Raw genomic sequence first — 7,128 nt, forward strand, 5'->3', positions numbered from 1 at the left:
AGGGCCCCTCCCATAACGTTCAGGATATGCAAACGGTGCTACAAGGTAGACCTTATCGGGATCCTCCCTAGGGTGAAAGCATGAGAAAGTTGTAAGCCTTGCAGGGCCCCTTCCATGACGATTAGGAAGGCATGAACAATGAACAAGCATACAGTAGATAGACCAAACCAACGTTCATTCCTACAAAAGATGCGGTTGTACTCCCTTGAGTTGCGTTTTAGCTCCTTACAAAAGAGTAAGGGGACAAATTAGTAAACCTAACGCAAAAAAAAAAAAAAAAAAAAAGTAAGGAGGCAAGTAAAAAAAAAAAAAAAAGAAAAAAGGAAAAAAATACAAAAAGGAATGAAAAAAAAAAGGAAAACAAAAGGAAAACAAAAGGAAAAAAGAAGTAAAAGAGAAGAAGAAAAAAAAAAGGGAAATTTTTTCTTTTAACTACCGGTAGTTTCATCCATTGACTCAGCTTGCCTCATCAATTTGAAAATCTTTTGTCATGAAAAGCAACAAAAAGTAGGGAAAACAAATCAATTAAAGAGGACAATAGAAGAAAATTCTCAATGAAAATAGAAATCCAAATGAGGAAATGTTCTCATAAAAAGCTCAGGTGCTTCCATCAATTCACCATTGAATGGATCTAACCGAAATTCTGCAACCATACAAATTCATCGAATCGGAAGCTTTTCTATTGAATATGATCTCTTTGAAGACTTACCTCTATTTATAGATGAGGAAGTGGTTATGTTTAAAGAAATATATATAAAAGAAATCACAATTGTTGGAAGATTTATCTCAAATTCAATTAAGATTCTTTCAATTATTTGAGGTAGTTAACAAAATTGGTTGAAAATCATATTTGACTAAGTTAAAGGATACAACAAACAATAATCTAAATACCTAAATTTTACTTGAAATTGTCAAGTTTTATCAAGATTCAAGTTAAATCTAAATTTTAGCTCAAAATTTTAGTATATTTCAAATTTTACATTGGTGAGAGTTGGATACGAACCAAATTATTGAATTTGAATTCAAATTATAGTCAAAATCAAATTTTCTGAAGACAAAATTTGGCATATTCCAAAGTTTATGTCAAATCCAAATTGGAACGAGACAAAAATACTATTCGGGTACCAATAAAATTTTATCCAATGTTGAAACTTTTATATAACTTAAGTGTTGCCTTGAATGAAAATATAGACGCATTCCGAGCTTCACCAAATCAAGGTTGAAGTAAAGAGAAAGACGAACTCGAAATTCTACTCTAAATCAAAATTGAAGCTAATAGAAAGGCAAAGTCAAAATTATACTTCAAATTTGCATGAAGAATTGAGATTATTCCGAACTAAAAAGAAAAGTTGTTAATATTTGGGATACTACTCAAAATTCAATTTGCAATTAAAGTGGAGAATAAATTCTACTTTAGTTAAAATTAGAGTTTACTCGGAAACAAGAAAGTCAGAGACTGAAATTCATTTTTTGTTTATTTGGCGAAAAATGTGTCAAGCAAACAAAATTTCCAATCAAAATTTTGAGCTAAATTCTCATATTTTGATCATGATGATGTATCAAATTAAAAGAGTCAAAATCATACTTTGATTTCAAATTACATTTTTCGAGATTCATCCACCCATATACGTGCATAAATCTCGAAAATGGGGCATTTGTTGAATGAGAAATTTTGGAATGATCGCAATTTGCCACGTCATTTACTAAATTAATGACGAAATTTTAAATAATTGAAATCGAGACTAATTAGAAGTTGACATTTGTCTCAAATTAAAGTTGAAGACATAAATTGGCGAAGTCCAATGATGCCACATGTTTCCTTCATAACCGTTGGATTGAATAAAATTACTTCGGTCCAATTTGATATTATTTTTTGGGCTAAAAGTCCAATTTAGCCCATAAATAGACTTAATTTGACCAAAATGTCAAATAAGGCCCAAATCTAATTAATCAAACCCATGGACCGACCAAGCCTAAACCCATGAAGTCCAGCAGAGAACTCTATAAATAGAGGAGTTCTCCTCATTTGTGAGAGTCAGCAATTCTATACTCCAGAAAGCTTATAGAGAATTCTTTACAATCTTCTTGACTTTTGAAGCTGACCACACCTAAAGACTAAAGTCCTTCGAAGATACAAGCATCCTGAAGACTGAAGTCCTTTGAAGATGCAAGCATTCTGAAGATAGAAGTCCTTTGAAGACTGAAGTCCTTTGAAGATACAAACAATTCTACATTTAGAGAGTCCAAAGAGAATTCATCAACAAGCAGAAGACTCCCAAGACTCCTAAAGCTACATTCTTAGAAGATAGAAGACCCTTAAAGACTAAAGTCCTTCGGAGATACAAGTATTCTTCCAAGACTTCAACTCCACGATCATCACGCGCTTCACTTCCTCAAATCAAGCGTACGCATTCAACTGAGAGAGAATCAGAGGATCAAGTACTAGAGATCGAACCACATCGCATCAAATCAACTTCAACATCAACACCAACTTAAGTTCAACTCCACGAAACAAGTTTCTCCGGAAGCCTCGTGCGAACACTGATCATCCAAGAAGATCAACAAGCCCAAAGGTCGATCACCCAAGAAGATCAACAAACCCAAAAACCAATCTTCTAAGAAAATCAACAAGTCTAAAGATCGATCCTCTAAGAAGATCAACAAGCCTAAAGGTCGATCATCTAAGAAGATCATCAAGTCCAAAGGCCGATCATCCTAGAAGATCAACAAGCTCAAAGGCCGATCACCTAAGAAGATCAATAAGCCCAATGGCCGATCGTTCAAGAAGATCAACTAGCTTAAAGTTTATAGTTTATTTTGAAAGCATCAAAATACTGTGTCTTTGAGATTGTACTCACTTTCCACAAAATTAATACAAATACAAAGTTCAAGTTCCACGAAATAAATTTATATTGAAATCTCGTGCGAACACTAAAAACTCGAGAAATTAAAGGGTATTTTTCACTATATTTTATTTTAGTTCATCAACTTCGTTGATTTTAAATTCTAACATAACAACTATTTTAAGAGAAATGATTTCAAATGGCAAAACTATTGGAAATATTTACAAAATATAACAAAATTTCAGAATCTATCACTGATAGACTTGTATGAGTATCTATTAGTGTCACTTAAAAGACATTGATAGGAGCATGTCAATGTATATCATCGATAGATTCTAAAATTTTGCTCTATTTTGTAAATATTTTAGTTCATTTTCTATATTTAAAAATGGTCCTAATTTTAATTTTAATGATAATTTATTGTTTTGTTTGAGATTTATATATAGTCAATATTTTGGCTTCTCGGATAGTTTTAAATTTCGTGACAAGTTTTCATTTTCTTACTCCTCTAGCTAATAAAGAATTTAATCATCATATCAACCTTTGGGTTACTATTTGAATAAAGTTATTTTGTGAAAAAATAAACAAATAAATCTAATAAGTTATTTTTAATATCTCACAACTCATCCTCCATTCCATTTCTTTCCCTCTTTTCGAGTTTAAAAAAATAGTAAGTCATTTCATACTCTACCCCATGTTACCATCTCTAACCCAAGATGTACTTTGCTTATGATAATAGATTCCAACTAAACTATGCAAACTATATTAAATTTATCTTCACTCATCAATTTAAATTTTTGGATCAATGTGTGATTGTTAACATGATATTAAAGTGTGTCTTACGAGCAATTCGTTAAGGGTCATCTCACTGTTGACTGGTTATATCCAATGGACACATAAATATATTTATAATGTGAAAAGTGCAACTGTGATCTTTAGTGGAGTGACCGATAGTTAATGAATGTTGGGTAATTTAATTAAAGAGTTTAATTAAATATCTAAGTATCATTGGAGCTCTAATCTACAGGTCCATAAGGTCACATTTGTAGCTCAACATGGATTTAATTGAGAATTAATTTTGAATTAATTTGAATTGTTCAAATTAATTTAGGGAAATTAATTCTATATGATATAATTATTTAAATTAATTATACGTGATATAAGTAATATATTAGATATATTATAATATAAAGTTTTTCTAGAGGATTTTGAATATGATTCAAATACTAATTATATGAATCAATACTAATTATATGAATGAGATTCATATAATTAAAGTTAATGTAAATATGATTTATGTTAAACACCATAAATATTTTAAAGGAATTAAATATTTGAATATGATTTGAATATTAATTATAATTATATGGATGTGATTCATATAATTGAATTTAGTATAAATATGATTTATATTAAATGTTATGCATTGTCGAGAGAAAATAAAACTATAGGTTATATTGTATTTGATACAATATAAAACTATAGGTTATGTGTTATATTTGATATAAGATATATATATATATATATATATATATATATATAATTAAATTAAATTTTTTAATTTTTAATTTAATTAATAGAAGGGAGTTGCCTCCCCTGATCTTTCTCAATCTGTACATGAGAACAAAAGTTGGGATCTCTTATTCATCCTGCAAGTTTCACAGAGAAGAGAATTCTCTCTGGAAAACTCTCTTTCTTCTTCTTCCCCTCATCCTCATTTCCAATTCAAAAAAACTCATAACTCTTGCTTGAATTCTTAATCCCTAAAGAGAATACTAGAGGGTTCTCAAGTGGTGGTGTCCAATTGAAAATTTCGAATTAGAAACTAAAGAGATCATGATAAAAAAGGAATACGTGAAGAAAATTGGGCTTCAAGTGTAAGTGTCATTTTATTCCTTAATTTATACCCAAAACGCATGTTGTAATTTATGCTTGATAATGCATAATTGTTTTGTTTATGTAATTTCAAGTTCTATAAAAAAAAAATAAAATTCGAAACAATTTCCGCTTCCACATAGAAATATTCATTGGTTTCCTTCAATTGGTATCATGAAGCACTAATGAAAAAACATATATGTTTCAATTTCAAATTGTTATAAAAAATCTCTAATGATACATAATGCAGTCAAAACGTGTTAGCCTCTCCTAGTTGGAAAAGATATAAAGGATGCATCTAAAGAAAAGCAAATACAAAATGATATGCAACTTATGAAGACTAAGATATCAACTTCACTAGGCTAGTCAAAAACTCAAATGAAAAATTATGGCATGTTGCGTATACTATCACCAAATTTTCCCTTCCACCATCAAGCCCGAAATCGTTCTTCCACTTCTCTCTTTCGTGCGTGCTCTCCTTCACTTTCGTCGTTCTCTCTATTTTCCCTCTTCCACCTCTCTGTCATTCTTCCTATTTTTACATTCCTCCATTCGATTTCTCCACCTCTCTGTCGTGTGTTTATCATTCGCCATCTCTCCATCTTATACTCTATTCATCCACTCGTCTCTCCATCTTCGACTCCAGGAATCTTTCCATCTTATACTCCGTTCGTGCGCCATCTACGTTGTTCGCCCAAGTCTGCTGTCAACAATTCCACCATTAGCCCAAGTCTCGCCATCTGCAACTCCACCGTTCGTCGAAGCAAAACTTATTTATTCTCATTATGTAATCTGTAAAAAGGACGAACAGTTAAAGGGATACACTCTCATTAAGGTACTCACAAAGTTGCTTTTTTTATGTTACTCAAAATTTCCCTTTATGTTTCACAAATTATTTCTCCTTGAGGTACTCACAAAGTTCTATCATTATTTTTTCCAACTTGATGGTGGCTCTGTCATTCTTTTATTTTCATAATCTTTGGTTATTTTATTGATGATTTGGTGTGTTAATGTGAAATTTTATTTTCCAACTTGTGGTGAAGTGGCTTGAAAAAGTGTGTGGTTGTCATTTCTTGTAGTTATATTAGCAATTTAAATAGATGAAACGTAGTTTAATTTCACCTCAAATATATTCCTTCTTAGTTGTAGATCTTCAGTTAGATAATCCTTCCTTCAATCTAACTAGCATCGATATAGTGTTTTACTAGTCTTTTTGATGACTTTTTGAATGATAATCCATCACTTGAAGTGCCTTTCAAGTATCTCAAACTCCTCATTTGAATTATTCATATGTTGATCGGGTTGTCTTGTTCATATGTGCAATGAATATGAAACTTGAAAGACTGCTCATTTTATCATCGATTCATACTTATATATGCTTACAAAAGAGCTTACTAATGATGGGGATACAGTCCTTATCGTTGCCGCAAAACATATTTCCTTTTTGAAATTTTTGTTCAACTTACATCCCCAATGCACTTCAATACAAGAAATAAAAAAAGAAGATGCCCTCTAGCTTCTAGAGCTTAATTTGGGATTTTGAAGATAGCAAAAATTATACTGAATTCAACAATTCCAAATGCTAAGAATTTAAGGATCAAACCCAAATTGTGTTTGTTAATTTGTTTCCCTTTTTCTTTTATGAGAGTTTTTCTTTCTTTTTTCTTTCAGGGAAGTTGGAGGGTATTGTTGTTGGGTATGATTCCATTCAAGAATATCAGGTGAAGTTTTTCTTTCTTCTTAATACTTCCACTTATTTTTCTGGCTTTGTGTTTGGTTTATAATTTCTCCCACTTTTTTTTTTAAAGGTGAAAAGCCATGGGGAATAAAAATATCTAATAACTTTGTAATAATCGAATCATATGTGTGGCCCAAATTCTTTATGATATGATATTTAAAGTAAAAAAAAGTTGAGGTTTGTGTTGCTGGCATAATCAAACTTTCTTGATTTCAAATGTAATTCTTCTAGGCATTAATAGTGGTTTTATTGTAGGTGCCTTAAAATCCTTCCAAAGGTCTTCCAAGTCTAGATTAAATTTACTTTAAACTATCAAGATATTTGTTGAAGTGTAACTCATTCACTTTTGACATTGCAAGCAACTAGCCTTCCAATGATTTATGTTGATGATTTGCATGCTTTTAGATGGTGAACATTCCTAGAATCTAATCTTGTGCACTCAACCTTTCTATTCCCGCAATTTGCTACAACAATACATTTAAGGGCACTCCAACAAGTACCCTTTTAATAACATTTGAGGATAGCTTTTTATAAAAATCGCTATTGAAAACAGGAAGAAAACCAGGAAGTAAATTTAATTCAGCTGGCTAAGTAACTCTCCTTTTCTCTAATTATACTTTTCCTTCCATCACACATTTCAGGAACCAAATTTCTCCAATGTCACGCGATCGA

This window comes from Benincasa hispida, chromosome 7 (assembly GCF_009727055.1).
Source record: "Benincasa hispida cultivar B227 chromosome 7, ASM972705v1, whole genome shotgun sequence".
NCBI lineage: Eukaryota > Viridiplantae > Streptophyta > Magnoliopsida > Cucurbitales > Cucurbitaceae > Benincasa > Benincasa hispida.